The following is a 24,644-nucleotide window of genomic DNA, read 5'->3' as shown; positions in this document are numbered from 1 at the left end:
ACCTGGAACAATCCCATGTGAATGTATTGGATGTAGCGTTTGGATAATCCATCAAGCTTGAAACTCAGGAGTCATAATTCAACGGAGTATACAACTTCCCTACCCATAAAACTCTTCTCTTTTTTCTCCACCCTTCAAATTTCATAAATGTTACAATGATAATGGAGATGATTTTTCCCAGTTAATGATCTTGTATAGCAAAGGTGAAGGAATGGACTAATATATTGTTACAGAGCATGAGGAACTGGCCTGCTTAGGTTCGCCAAATTTGTAGGAACCTTTGGGGACATTTTGCTTAATTCTTCTGTTGCTGAAACCAGACTCAACAAAATGTTTGGCTCAAGCATCCAGTCCCAGTTAAAATGGGAAAGGATCATTGTTGGCAGAAATTTCTATGTCGATCATCTGCGCCCATCCAAGAGAGGGAAGGTTGCCTTTGGAACTTAGAAGACTCGAGCTTGACAGCAGAATGGAGTGAGGGACTGACAAATTGGTAGAATAACTCAATCGATCATCTTCATAAACATTCAGCCTAAAGTCATCTTGGAATGATTGATATGTTAAAGATACTGTATAAGTGAAAGCTGTTGTCAATTGTGCCTCATAACCACAATGTCACAAGATATTAGAAAGGACCTTAAAGCAATAATAGTGGAAATAATTGCAACCTGTAATGTAAGTGAGTGCATGAAAAGTAATCAGGATAACAAAGTCTTCGGAGCAAAAAGTTGTAGGAGTTAGTAATAACTTCCTATAGTCAAAGATTTAAGTGTAATCAACTGAAAAAGGATGAGAAACGCACTGATCACAATAACTGCGCTTAACGGTTAAACACAAAGGTAAGGGGAAATATTCAAAAAAGCATCTTGCTTACCCCAAAGTGGAAATGATTCTCTCTTGTCTTGAAGTTGAAAAGTGAGTCAATCCATGTATTTAACGTCAGTTATAAGTGAAATGCTTCACTTATGTTTGTCATGTGTTCTTTCTATCACACACGTTGCAGTAAATTTGTCATTTCAAATGCTCAGATTTCGCTTATTTGGTACAAATGGAAACAACGTGGAAGAGAATTATGAAGTGCAAAGCGGTTGACTGTCAAATGAAATATAGCTTTGACCTCCTGCTTAAGCAATGAAAGACATGGAATTGTAGTGAGATTTATTTCAGAGTGATGATCACACTCTTTCCCCCATGGTATTCATTCTCAAGTGCTTTAACTTCAACCCACAAAAAGTCAGACATCTCTGTACTCTTTTTATACAGATATTAATTTAGGAAAACACAGATGTGACGCTAAATGTTGTGAGGTAATTGCATTACTTTGTCAAACAAAATGTACAGAAGATCACATTGATTTATTGGACCTTTGTAATTCCAGCCACCAACAAAAGTACTTTTTCTCTTCTTCAATATTGTCCTATGTCGAACCCCCTACTCAGAGCAGTAGGGAAGAAAACAGTACTGCTTCTAAGGAAGCAACATTTTACCACTTCTGGTTTTTTCACAAAAGTGAAGGTAGCACTAAATACCACTGCTCTCAAAGATTGGAATTTTAGGTATGAATGAAATTTAAACAGGACACTCTGCCCGATGAATCTTGTATGTTGCTTCTCTCGCAATTGCTTTGGTGTTCTGTCAGAGTTATGGAGAAACTCAAGAGAACTTAGACACCTTACACTCCAACCTCATTATCATTGTGTACACTATCTGGTGGAGATCCTTGTGACACAGTGGTGGTTTCCTTACCTCTGAGCTAGGAGACCCTGATTCAAGTCACACCGATTTCAGAGATGTTGTTACACATCTGCACAGGTTGATTAAAACTATCTCCATCAGAATTCAAGATGGTACACACTACATGAAGAAGCTTAGCTCATCATGACTCTGTAAACACTGGATGACAAATACACAAGTCCAGGAAAACAAGCAATTATTGTCTGAGAACAATCACATATTTCTGGAATGAAGAATTATTTTAATCTATACCTTTATATATGATCAATGATTCATTTTGAGACTGAAGTTTATTGTTGCCCTTATTATAGAAAACTATATTATATACAGAGGAACTTGATTATCTGGCATTCAATTATCTGAATTTCGGATTATACGGACAAGGTTGCAAGGTCCCGATGCTTGGCTAAACTGTGTTATCCAGCATTTGATTATCCAAACATTTGATTTTTCCGAACAAAATACTCCCTGCCCATGTCGTTCGGATAATCGAGGTTCCTTTGTAGTCATATGGTAGTACAGAGCTCAAGTATTGCTGAAAGGAAATGCACGTGTGTGTGAAAGTTACGTATATTAATACATAGGGCCCTCATCACTTCAGACAGGAAAGACATAACTTACAGATAACACCAAAATTGGTGCTCTAGTAGTCAGCAAAGAAGGCGATCTCAGAATACAACGGGCCCTACATCACATGATCTGATGGGCCAAGGAGTGGCAGATGGACTTTAATCTAGATAAATGCTGCATTTTGGAAAGGCAAATGAGGGCGGACTTATACACTTAATGGTAAGGTCTAGGGGAGTGTTGCTGAACAAAGAGACCACAGAGTGCAGCTTCATAGTTCCTTGTAAATGGAGTCGCATGTAGATAGGACAGTGAATAAAGTGTTTGGTATGTTTGCCTTTATTGGGCAGTGCATTGAGTCTGGGAGTTGGGATGTCATGTTGCAGCTGTACAGGACATTGATTAGGCCACTTTTGGAATATTGTTTGCAATTCTGATCTTCCCGCTATAGGAAAGGTTTTGATAAAGTTGAAAGGATTCAGAAAAGATTTACAAGGATGTTGCCAGGGTTGGAGAGTTTGAGCTATAGAGGGAGGCTTAACTGGCTGGGGTTATTTTCCCTGAAGCATTGGAGGTGGAGAGGTGATCTTATAGAAGTTTATAATATTATGAGGGGTATAGATAAGGTGACTAGTCAAGTTCTTTCCCCTAGGGTAGGGGAGTCCAAAACTAGGGGGCATAGGTTTAAGGTGAGAGGGGAAAGATTTAAAAGGGACGTAAGTGGCAACTTTTTTCATGTAGAGTGTGGTGCGTTTATGGAATTAGCTGACAGAGGAAGTGATGGAGGCTGGTATAATTACAACATTTAAAAGGCATTTGGATGGATATATGAATAGAAAAGGTTTATAGGGATATGTGTCAAATGCTAGCAAATGGGACTAGATTAATTTATGATATCTGGTCAGCATGGATGAGTTGAACTGAGGGGACTGTTATGTGCTGTACATCTCTATGACTCTGTGTACACACACAGCATTTGCTCAATTCCACAACTTAAGTGACAATCATTCACTGGTTCAGCAGAGTCAACCTTTCTTGTTTAAAATTTAACAAAAGATTGGCACTTAACAGTCATCCATCATTAACCAGTGTTTGCAGAATCTACTTGCCAATCAGTCAGCACACTCCTCTCATATAGTATACAGTATTGAGTTTCTCCTTAAACTGGTCTTCTTGTGAAATGTTCTGACAAGTGCAAGACAAAAAACTTCAAGAATTGTTTTTTCAGGAACACTCAAAAACCGATCTAACAAATTTGCATGGAATTTCTGTCTTCACTAGTTTGATCATTTTTAGCTTGTTGAAATGAATCTGTGGTTTAATACTTCACGATGAACTCAGATATTCTGTAGTTATGATTAGATTACCTACAGTGTGGAAACAGGAAAATTGACGTTTCAGGCAAAAGCCCTTCCTGATGAAGGGCTTTTGCCCAAAATGTCGATTTTCCTGCTCTTCAGATGCTGCCTGAACTGCTGTGCTTTTCCAGCACCACTCTAATCTAGAATGCGGTTTCCAGCTTCTGCAGTCCTTGTTTTTACCTAGTGTGGAAACAGGCCCTTCTGCCCAACACCGACCCTCGGAAGAGTAACCCACCTAGACCCATTTCCCTCTGACTAATGCACCTAGCACTACAGGCAATTTAGCATGGCCAATTCACCTAATCTATACATCTTTGGACTGTGGGAGGAAACCAGAGCACCCAGAGGAAACCCATGCTGACATGGAGAGAATGTGCAAACTCCACACAGACAGTCACCCAAGGCTAGAATCGAACCTGGGACCCTGGTGCTGTGAGGCAGCAGTGCTAACCACTAAGCCACCGTGCCCACAAACCTCAAGGTCCATGGAGTTTTACACTTTTTTAAATCATGTTTCTGTTAGCTTATCAGCATTAAGCTTTACTATGTAACAATTTGATTACAAGTCAGAACCCTCTAAAACTTCTCAGTAACGTTTCAAAGGGTTCCAGGTGCCCATTTCTCTGACTCTTAATTTGATTTTAAATAACATTCAAGGTTAATATTTTGTACTTCTTAAAAATTGCATAATGAATCTTGAAAGTTATTTTTGCTCTGCTTCCTTTTCAGGTGAAAAGTGCAAGAATGTTGTTTTCTCAAAGCTCAGGCCTCTGTTCACTGTTTGAATTTTACCTTGTTTTGTGTTAATGGAAATCGACACAGTATTCAAGGTGCAGCCCAACACAACTCTATCATATTTGAGACATATTCTCCTATTTGAACACATGTATTATATGATATTGTGCTTTGTTGTTTGCCAGATTGGATGGACTAATGTCGCATTGGGACCACAAAAACGATTCAGCCTCTTTTCAGTTTCATCCTGAACTATCATGTTCCTAAAAATCTGGTCTTTATAATTATCAATCTAGACTCTGATTGTCCTTTCACTATCTGGAATTTGCTGGGCAGCCAAGGTCCTGGTTTCCCTTGTGTAGAGTTATTGATTTAGGTGGTAGGTTTTAAAAGCACATTTATGAAATTTGGTGGGACCTATTGCAATTTGTTGGCTCTCAATGCTTTTTTAAATGGTCCGAACAGATTCATGCTTGAATATTTTTAGATCGCATTCTGCATGGAACCAACAAATTTCTGGGATCAAGTTATAAGAACGGGGGTGTCAATTTCTGGCCATATTGTCAGAAGGATCAAATTTCTGACAAAAGTAATTATGCTCAACAAATGTTTTGAAGCATTATGCCTTCCCAGTTTAAAGATACAGCAACACAGATTAATGAATTTAACTTAAAATCCAAACATTTTCATTTGAAAAGAACCTATTAGGTTTCTAGTGGTCGAAAGTAATCTTAGTCACGATATGTAATCTGCATAAAAGTAATCTTTTTTAGCCTTTGAAATATAACATTGAAGTTACAAATTGAAAACACATGTGATTCACATTGCTTCTTTAAAACCGCCCACCGTTAAGAAAACCTTGTTTTTAATTGACTATTCCACCTTTTATCTAACAATTCCAATAATACTTTAAAATTTATTATGTAACATTATTTTCATCTTTAAGCATTATTAACTTATACATGAGGAATCAATCAGTCTAACACCCACATGATTAGTCTCTGAATCTAGTGTTGAGCCCTGTTCAGTTTTCTGAAAGTTTTAGTGTTTTAATAACTTGCAGTCAATTTATACTTTGAGCTCTGCATGGAAGAATTATGTTACAGAAATTTCTTCAGATAGCCACTAAATGACTTGCGCTTTTGAACTAAAGGAAGTGAGTTGTTAAAATGGCTGTTTTACATTACTTCCTTTTATCGGATGGCCAACCCCAACAATTGTTCCTTCTTGAATGATTGTTTTTCTCATATTTTTGAATAATCTAGATCCAATGTAGTTTTATGAAGATAAAAGGTGCGTATTCAGCAGAAAAGTCAAGGTGATAACAAGGGGAAAAAATTGTAATATGCGACATTCTATTCACTTCCATGTCAGCCTCAGAAACCTGGACAATAATTATGGAGGAAAATAGAGGCCTTTGGAATGTAGATAAAACAGATGTAAAAAAATCATATACAGACAGTAAGACCCATGAAGAGGTACTTAAAATTGCAAGATTAAAAAGAACTCTTATAAAGCGACACCCAGAAAAGTGTCAAAATTTAAACTGTTTGGTCAGAGCTAAAAAACTATAGTGGTCTCTTTTCCAGGGTGATGTGGAGGGAGCAGAAAGAGGAATCTATTTAGGTGTAATTAATGACAAATTTCACAAAGAAGCTGAAGATGAGCTATTGCGGGTGTGTGAGGATGAAGCAAAGAAATGAGACTCACCTAACAGGACAACAGGTCTCCTGGTAGGATAAGATATAAGCAGCAGCAGCAGGATTAAAAAAAATACAATTGAGGGAAGAGAAAACGAGGATTAGACTGAAGCATGAGGTTCATCCTCGGCTTTCTGTTCCTATCTGCCTGATTCTGATGGCAGCAATGTCATGTGGGAAATTTAAAACCTATCCTAACTGAAGTTTACTGATCAGGCTATAATCATGCATTCGTAGACCAGTGGCAACATTAACTTGAAAACAGTGTTGAGCAATGGTGACTTCTCGACCAGACTAACCCTTTCATGTGGTAAAGGTAAAGTTACCATAGGTTACCTGGGCTGCTCTCCCGTTAAAGAGAGAGACGACTGATGTGGCTTTACCTGAGGGTCACCATGTCTCAGGTGAGTGGAGAGATTGAGAAGGATAGTTCTTCATGGTAACCTCAGCTAGTGCAGTAAGTGAACCCATGCTGTCGGCCTCATTCTGCATCACAAAACAGCCATCCAACTAACTGAGCTAATCAACCATGAGGTAGGTTGAAGTTGAAAGGAATCTTAGGTAGGTTTAAATTTGAATTTGTTTTCAGGTTTCATTGGCAACTAGGACATGCAGGCTGCAAAAGGAAAACTTGGGTTTTCTCTCCCCTGATTTTTTTTTTGTTGCCTCTGGATCATTCTTCCCTTCCCAAGCCCCTGCAAAACCTCAAAACTCTCACAACTTATTTTTGTCCCAGGGTCAGCCGTCTCGTGTTCCTGACCGCAATCTCTTGCCAGCCACGCGCTGCTTCCAGGCCACAAATCTAACTACCACATTCAATTAATGTTTCCAGAGCTCAATATTTGCCAGACCAGGGTTGCTGCTTGTCCCACAAGGCAAGCCAAATTGTGTCTCCAATAAAAAGAAGGCCTTGATAGCCAACAAAATGCAAATCGCATCTTCGAAAGTTAAAACTCCAAGGCTTCTGAGAGTTTGACTGTTTATAAACTCTGTGCCAAATTGGTTATTCCAGCTCCAGCATCTAACCTATCTGCCTGCAACCAAAAAATAACAAATACTACTAACAAATATACAGCATATATTTTGTTAATTTTCTAACACTCATGAAAAATCCATTCAGGTTAGTAATTCCTTCAAGATTTTAGTTTATGTAATTTGCTAAAAAATCCAGATTTGGTTTTGAAATAATACTGTGGTGGCTTTCTGACCACATGCATTTTATTTGTCTGGTTTCTCTAAACCACGGGGTTTTTTTTTGCTGATATTTGGTTAGTTTCTGTCTTGAACATTTTCCCAGCCATTGGCCCAACATCCACCTGCAGAAGTTCAAAAAGTGGTTAATATTTATCCACAAAGCATGATGGAATAGAGCCACATTCTACAGTCTGCTGTCCAAACCATATTTCTGATGTCTACAAGGTACTGTACAGAATAGTATTATGGCAATAGACTTGGCATGGGATTTGGCAGAAAGTATCAGCATTTTGGGATCATTTCCATTGCAACACCCTCACTTGGAGATCTGCACATGCCTGAGCAGGACAAGCAACAGTGTGGCTCTTCAATCAATCAGATAAAAGAAACCTCAATGTGACAAGTATTATCTCAACTAAGAGGCTGAAGTTAGATTTAATTCACTGTAAATTCACATTCAAAAATAAATACAGGGTGGGTTGGGCTTAAGAGAGGGAGATTAAAAAAAAATGAAATACACCGAATCTCAATGAAATTCTGAGGGAATGAGGCTCCATATTTATAAAATCAAATTTTCTAGGCTGAAGCAGTTGTTTGCCACTAATTATGATTTATTACACCATTAAAAAAATACAGACTCCTGAAGGTATCAGCTGTTTTCGTGTTTCTTTGCTGAACAAGTTCTATAACTCCATGCCATTATTCAGATTTGGAACTAAAATCAGTTAGCAAGGTGGTGTTAGAGAACTGTCTGTACAGGAGCAATAAATCCGACTACAACTTTCAGAACTGAATCAGTCACTGCAAATACATCTTATTGATTATTTTATTGTTGAAGATGGATAGATTAGATACCAGAGCTGGAAACTGGCACACAATTAATAAGATCTCAAAAAGCCCTTGGTGGCTTAACTTTCTAAGAAGTAACTTATTTCTTTTTGCCTCGTGATGATCAAGGGGATGATCAAGAGATTATATTTGAGCGGGTTTGGAATAGGTGCTAAGTATAATACAACCTGTTTTGGCACCTGCTCCTGAAACAAATTTCGAACAAATAATTGTTTAGAAATCTGATTCCAATTGAGATAGGTTAACCTACAGTATCAACAAGGGAATTATTGAAAGAATGTTTTTGTCATAAGCAGAAATTGTTATAAAAACACATAGCTAGTTCAACAACACTGCATAGAAACAACCTACACACGATAATGAATTTCATAAAGCAGTTCATTAATAAAGTGGTTTAAAGCATTTCAACTTATAAGTCATCATATAGTTTACAGTTATTATATAATATAAATACTTGTACTTTATGACCAGATAATATGTTTTATGTGATTATGTGATTTGTCTGCTGAAAAGTCTACTTCAATCTACTATCCTGGTGACTTCCTATCACAGTGTCTTAAATAACTATTGCCCCATATCAGATGAATAACATTGCTCACCTAACTAGAAGCCAGAATTGTTTCCAAATAGTTTAACACACTTGCTATCCTGATAACTGTTTTACTCAAGATTGAATATACTTGGTTTATTTAGATTTCAAATTCTAACTGAAATTATTCTGTGCAGGACTGCGTTTGAACCTTTGACAGCAGACCAATGTACAGGATAGATACTAGCTTTGAATCTCCGTGTTTCTTCATCTGAGCCAAAGCATCCAATTTGATTCCTTAATCTACAGTTCAGATAGCAATTCAATTTTGAACAAGTATTAAGACTAGGTTAATGGAAAATCACCTTGAGTAACTTGACACCTATCTCAATTAACACCTGCAGAGAATATTCAGATCAGAATCAGGTCTCAGTGTTAAGCAAATAATTATTAACCTTGGGTCAAAAATAATCTAGAGACATACAAGAACCAGTGACTTGGGTTTTGTAGTTGCAATGATTGCAATACTGTCAATTTAGTACAAAAAGTGAAACAGCAACTTCTGGGATATGATTTTCAATTAAGGGTCATGAATCTGATGCCTGGGTAATCACCAGACCTCAAATCTACTGTACATTGCATCTGCACGACCAGTGAGATGTTCTCTTTATTGCATATCCCCTAATGGAGCTGGTGGCGTGCACAGTGTACATTTGCTGATTTATGCTGGAAATTCTCTATAGCTAGTTCCAGACTCATGATAATGCTATTTTTGAGGGTAGTGACAAGTGCTGTAATTACTCGCGTATTATGAAATCCAGACCATTATTATTACAGATCTTAAATTTAAATTTAGAATATTCTGAGATGAGAGTAGTAACTTCTTCATACAAATTGTGCTGGAAATCAGAAAATCTGCTGTCCAAGAAGTTTTTGAGACTCAGTGATTAGGGAGAGTGGTGATTAATTGAATATTTCAACACAGCATTAGATAGATTACTCTAAAGCATGGATTAAGGAACCCATAGGTAAATGGAGCCAACATACAGAACAGCGATGATCAGACTGAATGACAGGACAGTTTTGAAGTGCTGAATGACTTATTCCTGTTACTATGTTCCCATCAATCTATTACATGATGATATTATTTCTAAATGGAACATTGAGGCCCTGTTGCTGTCTTGCTTAAAGTTACAGGTTGGACTTATCCTACGAGAGTAATGTTTGAAGGAATTGCAAATCATTAATTGAAAAAAAAATTACTCTTGTCAGACTTGTATAAAGATGTTTATTTGACTGAAATTCTTTGGGAAAATTGATTAAGATACTTTCCTTTTTGAGTGTAAAAGAGTCTTCACATCATACTTGATTGTTAAATGTAAATTGAAGCCCATAAAACTTTTTATTTGGTTTACAGAAAGTTTCTCAGCTATCCAAGCATACAAGGTTTGTGATAGCTATCTGTTCTATGTCAGACTGTATAACAGGGTTAGTTTGTTTTCAGTTTATTGAAACCAGCATTGCTATACTCATATGTCTGCAATGTGTCTGCATGCATGGCTACGATATTCTTGACAAGAGAAGCTTTTTAACAGATTCTCTGCAAAACATTTACACATCCTCTAAGATATGAGGCATACTTGGCATTTCTCAGTTTACTACCAGAAAGTGTGGGAATTATCTAAACCTTGGGACATTTCACACTGTTTAAATAAAAATGTAAGCAATTATGCATCTTCATTTGACAATACAAGTTGACACAAAACACCTCAATAATTGACATTGAAGATTTACTTTTCAGTGGGAAGATCATTAGTTTGGAAGTTTTTATAATCTCCTCCTATTTTTCCAGATGAAAATCACTAAGCTAATTACATTGTGCACACACAGGCATATCTAGCTATATTTATATAGACATGCATACATACACATACCTAGCTACTTGTACGTAGGCTGGAAGCAGCTTTAAGAACAGATGAACAGGGTTGAATTTTCCCAGACCCAGACCAATGTGGGTAATGATTAGTCAGATGGGAAAATATAGTGAGATTGACAAATGATGAAAATCAATGTTGAGAGAAAGAAAAATGATTTTTCCAAACAGGGTTTTAACAGTGAGGTGAAAATTATGTTGGGGAATGTCAGGAGACCTTCTTGCAATCATTGACATCTCATTATTACCTATTTTCCCCTCACTTATATGCAGTTTGTTTTTCTGACATGTGTGGAAGATAAACTACACAGCAACAATTCCTGATATAACTTGCTGGCCCCAGCTCACTGCTTGCTTCTGTGGGCTTCCTTCTTGGCTAACAATCATCAACACCTTAAAGCCTGCTCCCTGGGTAGCACTGCCAGCACATCGCCTCCCTGCCCACTGAGGTTGACGTCAGGAATGTACCAGCATCACCACATCATCATGGCACATTTCTGACTCACTTAGAATACAGCTGTTGACACAATGCTGCCATTTGGAGTGCCCCATGTTAATGCTGTTGTCAGGCTATTTTTGCACACAGGGACAGGTATCAGTATCTCATGCAGGGGAACAGGGTGCACCTCTGGTTTCTTCTTTGCTTTCTTCGTGTTTACTCAGTTTGCAGCCACCTGGATGCTGAGAGCAAGTCTGCCTTGCTTTGCCTATGTGCTCTTTGCCACTTCATTCAGGAACAACAGGCTCATGGTCCTACCATCTTGTTTTGCCTTTTAGCACAGTTACAACGACAGGCTGTTTTTTGTAGGAGTCAGCTGTGAGCACACAAAGCCTTAAACATGTTTCTGTGTAGCACCATGCTACATCAGTGTTACACCTGCAGTATGTGTGAGCAGTTTATGCGGCAAATACACTGCATGTGTTTCAGGCAAATGGTTAGTTTCAGCTCCAGGTCTGGGGGTGGGGGGAGGGGGGAGGAGATGGTAGAGTCTTCAGTTAAGCCAAATAGGGGTTGTTGCCACAGTCAGTCAGACACAGTCTCCGGTCACAGTCCAGGAGCTTGGCCATGTTCAATAAGTCACTTGGCGCAGTCGGGGTCAGGATTTACATATCATTACAGTCTGTGAGGTAGTCAATCTGGGAATCAGTCCTGCCCAAATGCTTTCCAAGAATGGTTACTAGGAGATGAGGGTACTCTGTGCAACCTGCTCTGCAAACCACCCCTCCCGCAAACCCCTCCCTCCACCCACTGACTGAAACTGAGTATAGGTACAATGCATCCCATTCTTCCAGCTGGGCAGAAAGTAGGCCTCCCGAATATCAGGTTCTGATGCTTTGGTCAGTTTGATTGTTAGTCCTCGAACTACAGTCTGGATAGAGTGCAGCGTATCATATTTGCTTGCTTTGCCCAGAACAACTGGACCAGACAAAGAGAGAATATGATGGATGCTTAAGAGCTAGGAGAATGGCAGCCGTCCTCTGAAGAGGAAGATGAGAATATTGGGCAGGAGGAACATCACCTTCACCATAATAGAGGGTGCCGGGTGGAAGAAGCCAGATGGGACTTAATTGAAACCCACTTCTAGTAATTGTGGGTCGGACACAGTGATCAATCATTGGCTGTCAATTTATTGCTGCTTGAAAGGCAAGCAGCCCCTGTTTATTTCTAGATTCTCCCACACTCCGTAACTGAAAGTATTCACCACTCTCCGGATATTTCAGAATGGACTGGCACCCTTAGCTCTGGTGTCAGTTTTCAAAGGCTGTTTCACACCCAGACAAGCATTAGCAGTCCTGAGCTGCAGACATTCAGCCTGGTCACGGCTGAGAAGGCAATACTGGAAACCACGTTTCAAACAGTGACTTGCAGATTCTGGTGGACTGTATGGTGCAGAGGAAGGGAATCCTCTTCCCTCATGACTAGAAAAAGAGGCCACGGCAGCCTGGTTCAATGTTGCCACCCAGCTCAGTGCAATCCAGAGGAATGCCAAATATTTTCAACAGGGTAAGTGCTAAGGATTGCTGAAGGACAGGAGTGTACTGCAACTGGGCCAGACATTTGTCATGATGAAGCAGAGAAGTTGCTATGTGTCAGATGCCAGTGTCTAGGGAGAAGGGGCATGAGTGACCATTGCCTATAAGGATGTGCCTTGAGACATTAATGCCAGGTGTCCACGACGGAGATACAGAGGAGGAAGTAGTGAATTGAAGTTGACAGGTACCCTCTGACCTTTATGTCAGGAATTCTTGGCACCAAGTTTTTATCTATCAGATGGGAGAGTGCATATAAATGAGGAGAGATTAACCAATAATAGAACAAAGAAATATGGGAGATAATGAGAAATAATCCCCACTCACCAGTGAGAATCTCATCTCCACATCCAGAACTCAGTCGGAAAATCTGACTTGTTGCTCCTGACGTCGAGAAAGGAAAGACTTTGTTTGACTGCTGATGTGATTCTCCCATATGTCTCACCGTGGCCTGTTCAGGGCCTGGGAAGATTTCACCCTATGTTTCTGCCTTCCCAAATATTAAATATTTCATGGCCAGTAGTTTCCCTTTATCTCAGATACCTCAAAGGTTATCGCTCAGCTTTACCTTTCCAAATCAAAAAGTTTAAGGGTTCAATTCTCTATCTTTGCCGTTAAACATGGGACAGACAAGAAGCACACCAGCTTCACTGCTGAGATAATTTAACTGATCATGCCAACCAGCCAGTTAAAAGCCAACAAATGTATGAATTAGTTTCTTGGTCCATCATAAGCCTTGACACTAGCATTTGGAGTGCCACAAATTGCTAGTCAATCAGAGGCCAGCTGCTTCTGGGTCCTAAAGACTGTTGATCACCATCAATTCCTCAGATGTTCTAACAGTGAGAGGTTAGGTGTGACTGTTCTGTCTAATGTAAGGTGGAGGTCAAGGAAGACAGGACTTAGAGGAATGGACAGTGGGTTGAAGACATCCCCTCATCACCCATTGTGTTTTCTTGTTCACCTATTGTATATTTGAAGCCTCTCCCATTAACCTGGCAGGCATCATACCCTGATTTCCCAGTGAAGAAGCAGGCACTGTTCTCATTGTAAAATGGCAGGAATCTAAGAGTGGCAAATTGAAACCTGACCACTTAAAGGCATTAATTGATAGATATTTTAAAAAGTACCCAATGGACATTTCCACTCTTAACTTAGTTGATGAGGTGGTGAGAAGAGGGCAAATATCTCACCAGAGTTGAGATGTCCAACTATTTTCCCTGCCCACCACCTATCTCACCATCTCCAGGGATGAAAAAGTTCTTCCATACGTTTCCCTTGTCTCTTTCTTAATTATTGTCCTCATACCTTAATCTATCAATGTTAGGACATAGCTTTGTGGCACTCCATTGGATTATTTTCATGCATCCAGCTGACCAGTACTCAGGATGTTAACTGATGAGAGAGTAGTCAGTTTGAGCATGACTTCCCTGACTTGTGATCTATTCCCGCAGCTATATAATTCAGCTGACTATTTGCTTATATTGATTGGTGGTCTGCTGTAATTAGCATTGAGACTGTTTGAAACCTTCACTTGTGTCAACCACATCCTGAGCTTTTTAGATACAATTCATGACACACCTGTGAACCTATTATGTGTGTGTACCACACTGCAATTTAATATAGCATTGACCAAATATTTGCTCAAACTCAAGAGTTTGCAAGACTGATAATTCCAAATGACTCCAAGCATGAGTTACATTGGTAGGGGAGACAGTGTCATAGTGATAATACCACCGAGAGATTAATCCAGAGGCCCAAACTAAATCTCTGGATACATCGATTAAAATCCTGATACAACAGCTGGTGAAATTTGAATTCAATGAAGTAAATCTGGAATATAAAGATTTATCCAAAAATCCATTTGGTCCATGAACATCCTTTAAGGGAGGAAATTGATAATCTGTCGTCCACACATAAACTTTCCTACCTGTGAGTGTAGATCCACAGCAATGTGGCTCACTCTTTGTTGCCATTGAAATGGCCAGGCATTCTGTAGGGAATCTAATCTAATCAAGCCTCTCGATTCAAAGGTAATTCAGGATAAGCAGCAAATGCTGGCTTTGCCAGTGATGTCCCATGGAAGAAGAGAAGGATATAATCTATCTTAACAAAAGAAAAGTTATTTTATTGAAGTTATCAAAAGAATATAAATTCAAATACAAATATGACTTTCAATTTCCAAATGAGGACAATTGTACTGGTATATTCATCTTTGATGTTATAAAGCAGTGAACAGTAAGAAGGCAATGCACATTATTTTGAGCATCTGCTGGGTTTTATAAAACTATTTTAATTAAAAATCAATAGAACTGATGATTGAATGGAAGGAACAGCACTGAATGTGGAGATGTGCTTTCATCACACTTTAAATACGTAAGATGTTCCAATAACCTTGTGGCACCAAAATAGTTATTAGGTTTAATATCACTCAATGGAATGTTGTTTTTAAACCATCATTGGCTGACATATATCCCTTTTATGAAAAAAGTCTCTTCTTTCCTCTTGAAAAAACATTTTTAAAATTGAACTACCATTTGCCAACATTCCTTTTATGATCCTTGAGAAAATATGGACAACTGCAAACTAATGCAAAATAAACATCCTTCAGGCCAAAGACTTACATAACGTATTTCAAGAATGAAACAAGGGTACAATGAAAAAGATTAGGCTCAAATTTCAATTGTCCACGTATTGTTTTCTCTATTGTTGTTTTGCATGAGTATGTCATATTTATCAGGGCAGAGAATGTAGTCTTGTGGAATTTAATATTTACCTGCTTTACTCCTAATATCAGCCCAAAACAACAGTGAGCATTGCTAAACCATTCATGAGATATATCTTCAGAATAACTGATGTATATCTTTACACATAAACTACCAGAATACTTAGTGTTATGACAATTATATGACAGTATTTGTTTCGTATTGTTTTTCCGAAGCACCTTGCACTGTTTATAATAAAGGTTTTATATAAATACAAGATTTGTTAAAATAATCCAGCTAAACTGTTCATCTTTATGTTAAAAAAAGAATGTGGTTGCCTTTGTACTCTGGCAGGAGACTAAAACCTCCATGGAATATTGGAGCCATTGAATCCAGTATGAATATCAAACCTGTCAGCTATAGTATGACTGGTAAATGTGTCATTGCTTTTCTTTTATTTCTTTGATTACATTTGTAAGAAGCTACATTTTCTTCTAATAGGTTATTTTACACTTTATTTCACGAGTATAGTTTGCAAATGTCTTTCTTTAAATTTTGACAATCATTAACAAAATCAACACTCATTAGGACCAAGCACGTTGCTTCCCTTTGGAGGTAATTTTGACCTTGGATGATGGTGTAAAATTAGTAATATTTATTCCACCGTGAACTGTACAAATCCCTTGAATTTAATTTCCATTGACTTAAATGGAGAGTTAGAGAGAGAGAGAGATTGTAAAAGATAGAAAGGAATGACTCTGTTTGTAAGAGAAGCAAAAATAGAAGGGTTGAAGTAATTTACTTTGATGGGATAAGGAAGGGAAATCTAATGAGGAAGGACCTTTTGCAAGAGATGAGAATGTATTTCTACTAAATTGGTCAGAAGAAAGGTTAGAAAGGGAGTAGAAAACACGAGTGTGATGATGGACCATAACTGGTTCCATGTGGAGTAGAAGTAGTAGTTGCATTATCAAGGCAAAGGCAGCCTTTGATATTTCAATCAAGAAATCAATCCTATGATATGCATATTAGAGTATATTTTAAAAATCACTTTAATGAAAAGCTTTACCAGCTGAGAACACCAAATTCAGAAGGTTTAATCTATTAACGTAACTTAGCAGGTAGTCTTAACTGGGACTTACACAAAAACTTTGATGTTGTTGAGCCTCTGCTCCTTCCCTGCAGAACTTTCTTCTATTCTTCTCTCTTTCCTGAATTTATGAATATATTTATGTCTGTTCATTGAGCAACAATCTGTTTCAGACAACTAGGGAGATGCAGATCTAGTTAGTCATGTGCAAAACTGACATCATAAAATCAGACAGTCAGAAATTATATGAACTTCCAATCTATAATTCTTTGACTTTGCTATGAGACATATTAATACTTTTTAGGCCTGGGTTTGAAGTAAAAGGTGTTGATAGAGTTTGCATGGCCTGAAGGTTCAGTGAATGTTTCATCTAGTGATAGTTATGATCTAGTTATGACTTGGTGGCTTGGCCTGGGGGGTCCTTAGTGAGGGTAATTCCTCATCAGGGAGAACTGTTGATTTATTGAAGGGGATGGAAGGTAGGTATTGCAATTCACTGAGACAGCAGAAGCTCCTTGAGGGATTAAATTAGACGTTGTGACTGGTCCTCCTCAATAGGCAGTTTTGTGTAAGACGGGTTGTATGTTCTTGCAGGTGGGAAGTTGGTCGGCATGGCAATGCATAATGTATAACAGAGTAACTTGGAATCAAAAAGACAGACAAAGGGGCCTGATTGACACTCACGTGCTTTAAAAAAATGGGATGCAACATCAGCAAGAGCCAAAAATAAGAAACAGAAAGGGAAGAAGAGCAGAATGCAACTGCAACAGATGTGAAGTTTGCACTCTCAGGTGCTGGAATATGTATTCTTCCAATTACTAAAATGATTTCCTAACATTTTATGTAAGACTTGGAAAAATTCCTCACCACTTCACAAAGAAGTGTTGTTATTTCCAGCATATGTCAAGGTAGTTATTAGGTTAGGTTAATAAAAGTATCTAAAACATTGCATTAAATGCACAGCATGCTCTCAGATTTTATTGCAGTTGGCTTAGTAGCTGGAATCTCAACACGTGTTTTATATGAAATCTGTCAACAGAAGTGAAAAATTAATTAGAGCCTTGGTGCAACTGGACAAGGTCAGTGAAGAAAACAAGAGTAAAGGACTTCTTTCATCTGACTGAATGCTGCGTAACTGGCGGCAATTTAATTATCTGCAAGTTTGATTTGAAATGCCTCTGTGAGAACACTTTACAACCTTCTTCAGCGATGCAAGCTCTTGTCCAAGTATGAACAGAATGTCTCCCATATGGTGCTAATCACTTCATCGTTGGGGTTATTTGAGGTTGGTTACAGTATTCATTTTCAGTCACAGTCTTTGTTTTTCTACATAAACAAAGTGAAATTCAAGTGTGTGTGCGTTACCGACAGAGGCAGAGTATCATTCCTGATTAAAATATTGATATAGCCTGGCCTTGCTACAGGATGAATTCAACATGTTTCAATGACATTCCTCAACTCACTAATTCAATATGATAAAAGGACATTTGTAAAGAAGGGCAAGGAAAGGTCATCAGGTCCATCAACACTCACTGTGTTTCAAGTAAATGAGTTAATATTTCCCATGTTAACAGACAGAGGAATTTCATATGAATACGTCAAGCCAAATTTCAATTGTCATGTGGATGTAAAATGAGATATTTTGAGTCGTTGCAAAAGTTTGCCGGTTGAGGATCTCCTAACAACCATTGGAGGATGTACAGCAAGGAAATTCTTAAAATAATATTAAAATCATTATTGCAGTCTGAGATCCTCAATAATCTTGTGGGGGTGGAAAGGATATCCATGTCTAAGTTCCTTGCTAGTCCTGTGGCAGAGAATGCAAATGATTTCCTGTTGTTTCTTCAGGGAAGATGCATCGGAATTCATTGACAATCCATCTTGTGGTCTCTGAATTTTCTGTTGTGCCCAGGGAGGAATGGCCCATGTTGTGATGATTGTGGCTAAGGGCAGAAGCAGCTAATTTCCTTTTCATCTGGAGCATGGCTATATCCAATTATACTTATCAGCTAGTGAGATTCTGAATTCTCACATGAAAAAAATGTATCCTTCAAGGAGGACAATGATCACAGTGACCCCGAGTTTCAAGATGGTTTTATGATACTTTCCAGTCTTATCCTGTTTTCTTACATTATTTGACTGCTTTCTTCAATTTTCTGGATTTGGGCTGTCCAAAAGTAGTTTGTTCTTTAGCCCAAAGGCAATACCCTCAAAGGGCTGAAGAATAGCAGGTGGAGTTTAATTTGGACAAATGTGAAGTATTGCATTTTGGTAAAACAAACAATGTCAAGACTTCTACAATTAAAAGTAGAGCCTTGGGTAGTGTTGTAGAACAGAGAGACTTAGGTGTTCAGGTACATAATTTGCTGAAGTTTGCATCACATATAGATAAGGTTGTTAAGAAAACATTTAGCACAGTTGCCTTCATTGTGCAGACCTTTGATAATTGGAGTTGGGATGTTATGTTGAGATTGTACAGGATGTTGATGGGGCCTCTTCTGGAGTACTGTGTCCAGTTCTGGTTGCCCCGTTATGGGAAGGATATTATTAAACTGGAGAGGGTTCAGAAAAGATCTACCAGGATATTGCTGGGAATGGAGGTTTTGAGTTCTAAGGAGAGGCTGGATAGCCTGGGATTTGTTTTCATTGGAGCGTAGGAAGTTGAAAAATTATCTTAAAGAGGTTTAAAAAATAACAAGGGGTATAGATAAAGTGAATGCGGATGTCTTTCCCCTAGGATTTCGAGACTAGGGGGCATATTTTTAAGATGAGATGAGAAAGATTTTAAAAAACATAGGGGCAATTTCTTTTTACACAGAGAGTGGTTTGTGTGTGGAATGAACTTCCAGAGGAAATGGTGGATGCAGGTACAGTTACAACATTTAAAAGACATTTAGATAAGTACATCAATAAGAAATATTTGGATGGATATGGGCCAAGTGCAGGCAGGTGGGATTAGTTTAGGTTGAGATTATAGTTGGCCTGGACTGGTTGGACCAAAGGATCTGTTTCTGTGCTGTATGATACTATGACTCTATGGTAAGATCAGCATTGTTATATGGACTGGTAGCCTGCTGTATGATTTAGTGTTTAATAGGGAGGACCTGGACTAATTCAAACAAGGAAGTCTGATTCTCCTTCTGCCAAGTTGGGCTCCAAACCAGTTTCACATGACTTCACATGGATGTGGGTTAAAATTCTTTTGCATTAATACCACAGCAACATTGTAAATTTAACTTGCATCGCACTGTCATGACATAAAATATGGGCTATTCATCTTTAATCTCAACTAACTTAAAAACCTTAAAATCAACCTGAGACATTTCAAAATGGCCACTAATGTCACCTAACCTGGAAGTACCCAAGGCTCAACAAGAACTTACAATGGAGTTTCTAAACAATGTGGTTCAAACTCTCTATCACACTCTAAAAAATCTATCCAAGTACCATTACCTAAAGATTAAAGTTCATCAAATCAGAAGTACTGCTCATATTGAGACCTTCATATATTACTGAGGCACTATCCTTCCTAACGAGTATTGCCAAAGCTCACTATGCCAAAAGGAGGATTGAAACACACCTATCTACGTCAAAGATTAACAAGGGAACTTTGACAATGGATGATTGACACTCATCCACATTGTGGGCTATTGGACAGTAACCACAAATCAAAATAACCCCCTGTGAGAAGCCATGCCACAGCAGTCAGTCCTACTGGATTACTTATTTATGTCAAGAAAGGGACAGGCTGTAATGTTTCCAAATTTGCTGACAATACAAAAATAGTTGGGACAGCATGTTCTGATAAAGACATAATTGATATGTAAGGGGCTACAGAGAGGACAAAAAAAAAGTTTGATGGAGTTTAGTGTAGCAAAGTGTGAAGTCACTTTGTAGCAAGCATTGAAAGGCAGACTATTATTTAAATGGTGAGAGACTCCAACAGAGTGCAGCACAGACAGATCTAGTGTTCTTAAGCATGAAACATAAAAGTTAGCATGCAAGTGCAACAAGTAATTGAAAGGCAGGTGGAAATTTGGACTTTACTGTTATAATTTTGGAAATTAAAAGTAGGGAAGCCTTCTTACGGCATGACAAGGTGTAGTGAGGTGACAGTTGAAGTATTATGTAAAGCTTTGATCCTTGTATTTAAGAAGAGATGTGCTGACAATGAAGGCAGTTCAAAAGAGATTCACTAGATTGCTTGCTGAGTTGAAGGGGTTGATTTATCAAGAATGGTCAAACAACTTAAACCTTTATTTGTTAGAATTTAAAAGAATGCACGGTGATCTTATTGAAGTGCACAAGTTTCTAAGGAGGCTTGACAGACTAGCTGTTAAGAAAATTTCTCCACTGGTGAAGGAATCTTGAATTAGGGGTCATAGTTATAGAATAAGGAGGCACTCATTTAAAATGGGGATGCAAAAGAATTTTATCTTCCGGCAGGTAGTGAATGACTACCTGCTGGGAGACAAGGCATTGTGGAGGCTCAGTCCCTGGAACTACTTCAAGGGGAGGTAGATAAACATTTCATATATCAGGTATATGAGGGCTATGTAGTGCTGGCACAATTAAGGAATTGAAGCCTGTAGCAGATCAGTCATAATCCTGTTGAATGGCAAGGCAGACTCAAGATGCCAAATGGTCCACTTTCACTCCAATTTCTTATTTTCTTATGTTCTTTTTCTTTCAAAGCACTGAGCTTGGGTCTGCAGAACTGATCTACTCTTCGAGAAACCTAAATCTTCAAAGCGTGGAAATCTAGTCTGTGTAACTACATCCAACATAACCACTTGACTAGCTTAGCCACAATCTCCATCCTCTTACCAGAACTCTGATATCAACATTGTAAAGTATTATTCCTCCACCTTTTCTCAATTGCACCTTTACTCAACTTGTACCTTGTACCACAGTTTGCTTGTATTATAGTGTGTGTGAACGACGTGGAATTCAGGGTGTGTTTTACCTTTTTATAACTTACTTGAGTGAATTTAGAATAAAATTAACTCATTATCTTTTTTATTACCTCAAGAGGGCTGTCTGGCTTGTTTCTTCATAGTTCCAATGTATGTTCAAGTGAATATTGAATTTGGAAAAAAAATACATCTGTTTAAAAATTCAAAACTATGTCATACCAACCTCAGGAGTGAAAAGAAAGAAATTTGTTCATCTCTACAGATTTGGAACATAGCAACATCATATTTGTAGCATGCAGAATCAGTTTTTCACTTCATCAGAATTAAGCAGAAATATGTTGATTCCATCAACACCAGTACAGCCTATCCTGTTTCTTAATAACAGTGTTAAGTTTTATGGTGGATTTTCTCAGTTCACAGTGGTCATAAGCAGAATTTGACAATTCGATTTATACAGGCAATATAGTTTAAGAATTATCAATGCACTGTTTGTAATATATGGATTACCTCATATTGTTACATTTATTCTCTCTCCTTTCCCAGCAGTTTCGAGCATCATGCAACTTCCCAAATACAGTGAATATCTGACCTATAGTTTGAGATCTTTCAATTAAATCAACAGGAGGCACATAGACTGCCTGTGCTGAGCTGCTCTTTAGTTATCTCTCCCTTCTATACAGAACTACATGGACCCAAAAACTCAGCTGTGCACTGCCTAGTTTTTGGCGTTTATCATCTTTATAATCTTTCTAAATGGCAGGCCAGAAGCATATGCTCATTATGAGCCAGCAATGTGTTGATAATAAAATATATGGCCCCTCAAAAAAAAACTTTGTATAGTGTACATGCCTGAGAAAAGTATTTTTCTTTTACTTCTTCATAGGAAGTGTGTTTCACTGATGAGGCCAGAATTTATTGTTCACTTCTAATTGTGCTTGAGAAAGCATTGGTGAGGCATTTCCCTAAACTGCTACAATCCATCTAGTGCAAGTGCAACCAATGTACTATTAGGATGGGAATTCCAAGCTTTTGACTCAACAACGGACAAGGAACATACTCCCCAATAAGGCTGGTGTGCGGTTCAGCATGGACCTTCATAATGGTGGTATTCTTATGTGCCTACCCCTTTGTCCTTTGAGGTAATAGAGTCAAGGGTTTGGAAAGTGCTGGTGATGCAGCTTTGATGCATTGCTGCAGTACAACTTGTATGTGATACACACTGAATGCACCAGCCATGTGTAGTGGAGGGAGTGAATGTTTAAACAGACTGTTTTGTTCTAGATGGTGTTGCATGACGTGAATTTGTTGAAGTCATGCCTATCCAGACAAGTGTTGAAGAATTCCCAGCCGTTGACATACTCTTGTGACTACAGTACTTAGATGGCTCATCCATTTAAGTTTGGGGCGGTACGGTGGCTCAGTGGTTAGCATTGCAGCCTCACAGTGCCAGGGACTATGGAAAATAAAGAACATGAAAGCATGGGAAGGGTTAAAGCATGAAGACCACTGGCAACCTGTGGTCTGTGGAAGGCAGGATGGGATAAGAATAGTGGAATGCTCTTACACCAATTAGCAGAGTAAGGTTAAGGCTGAAAGGTCGCTATGGTGAGATGAGATAACACAAGTAATAAAGCAAGTTTCCCTGTTAAGTTTTATTATGACAGGATTGGGACCATAAGTATTTGGGACCATAATGGACCATAAATATTTAGATATTTAAAATATCTAATTTATAGTTAGTAGAGTCAGCTTGAGGCAGGAGACTATTGTAATAGATGGAATAGCTAAATATCTACCATGATAGGTTAGTCTGGAATGGAAGATCACTGTAGCAGAGTTAGCAATAAATATCTAACTGTGGCATTAGAATAACATTAAGTAAAACGTACAACTAAAGAGATAATGGGAACTAACATCACTGATTTATTGTGTAGCTAGAGTGAGGTACTTTGATTAATATAGTTGGACATGCTGATAAGCTAACAGAAACATGATTTAAAAAAGTGTAAAACTCCATGGACCTTGAGGTTTGTGGGCACGGTGGCTTAGTGGTCAGCACTACTGCCTCACAGCACCAGGGTCCCAGGTTCAATTCTAGCCTCGGGTGACTGTCTGTGTGGACTTGCACGTTCTCACTGTGTCTGCGTGGGTTTCCTCCCACAGTGCAAAGATGTCCAAGTTAGGTGAATTGGCCATGCTAAATTGCCCATAGAGTTAGGTGCATTAGTCAGACAGAAATGGGTCTGGGTGGGTTACTCTTTGAAGGGTCAGTGTGGACTTGTTGGGATGAAGGGCCTGTTTCCACACTGTAGGGAATCTAATCATAACCTGCAGGATATTGATGGTGGGAAAATGACAATGTTAATGAATGTCAGGGGTGAACAGTGAGGCTCTTTCTTGCCATTAAATCCTTTGAATATGTAAATAAGGGGTTGAAATTTGGAAAAAATTACTTGTGCTAAGGTAGTATATCATGCTTACTCAGTAACTTCTATGTCGCTCTCTTCAGCTCACATACTCGATAGAAATGAGACCCAAGGTCCAAGCCTCCACTCAAGTATTGTGAGTAATCCTGTGTCTCTGAGTTACAGGCCCTGGTTTTAGATCCAACCTGCCACTAATTCACCTTGAAACAATGCAAGTGTGAATTTGTGAAAGTGAAGCTTAAATTTACACAAACTATTTCCACTCATGCTGACTAGAGACAAACATATACAAAGAAACTACAAATATGAACAACTTGTACAACTTCATGGCCCACCACAATATAGTAGAATGAACTGTACTGCCAATCTATGAATCCATTCCAATGGCTTAGTTTCACTCAAAAGCACATCTGAAGTGGTTTAGTAATTCAAGCAGCCAAGTACTTCACTGCCACCCAGAAAACCGAGCTATCAAATCACGTAACTGTCTAAATGGCTTGGCTGATTGGGCTAGTTTTGTCTGTTATCAAACTATCAGATTAAACATGAAAGCAGTGCATTCCATTTCAAGGAACAGAAAACCTGGCATCATCTGGCTCCTTCCAACTTCAACAATTCCTGTTGCCAAATAGTTACTGAATGGCATTGACAGTAAGCTTAGTGCAGTTTTGTATTATGTTACAGGCCAACAAAGGAACCAACAGTAGACGAAAATAAAACGGAGAAATTAAATCAATGTAAAATAAAGTAGCATTCTCGAGCCCAACAAAGAGCTGTGAACAATGAACAGACAGTTGTGTAAGGTTAGCCAGGAGTGTAAAAGGCTGATAAGTACATTTTTACTATGATCCAGCTAGTTCTTCACTTGTTGTCA

At 38.5% G+C, this 24,644-nt stretch overlaps 1 protein-coding gene across 4 annotated transcripts in view; it reads right to left on the bottom strand.

The window, feature by feature from the left end:
• Window positions 1-24,644, bottom strand: part of col8a2 (collagen, type VIII, alpha 2) — a 173,707-nt gene that overhangs the window by 104,427 nt on the left and 44,636 nt on the right. Inside the window, exon 1 of one of the 4 annotated variants that reach the window (XM_072548337.1) lies at window positions 875-895. The exons of the other annotated variants lie outside the window; for them this stretch is intronic. The gene's annotated coding sequence lies outside the window, so the exon portion shown is untranslated. Of the gene's footprint in view, window positions 1-874; window positions 896-24,644 lie in introns of those variants that run through there. 4 annotated transcript variants of the gene reach the window in all.

The sequence above is a fragment of the Chiloscyllium punctatum genome, chromosome 27, assembly GCF_047496795.1.
Source record: "Chiloscyllium punctatum isolate Juve2018m chromosome 27, sChiPun1.3, whole genome shotgun sequence".
NCBI classification, from domain to species: Eukaryota; Metazoa; Chordata; class Chondrichthyes; order Orectolobiformes; family Hemiscylliidae; genus Chiloscyllium; species Chiloscyllium punctatum.
Note: the sequence above shows the minus strand (reverse complement) of the source record. Positions and strands in the feature narration are given on the sequence as shown.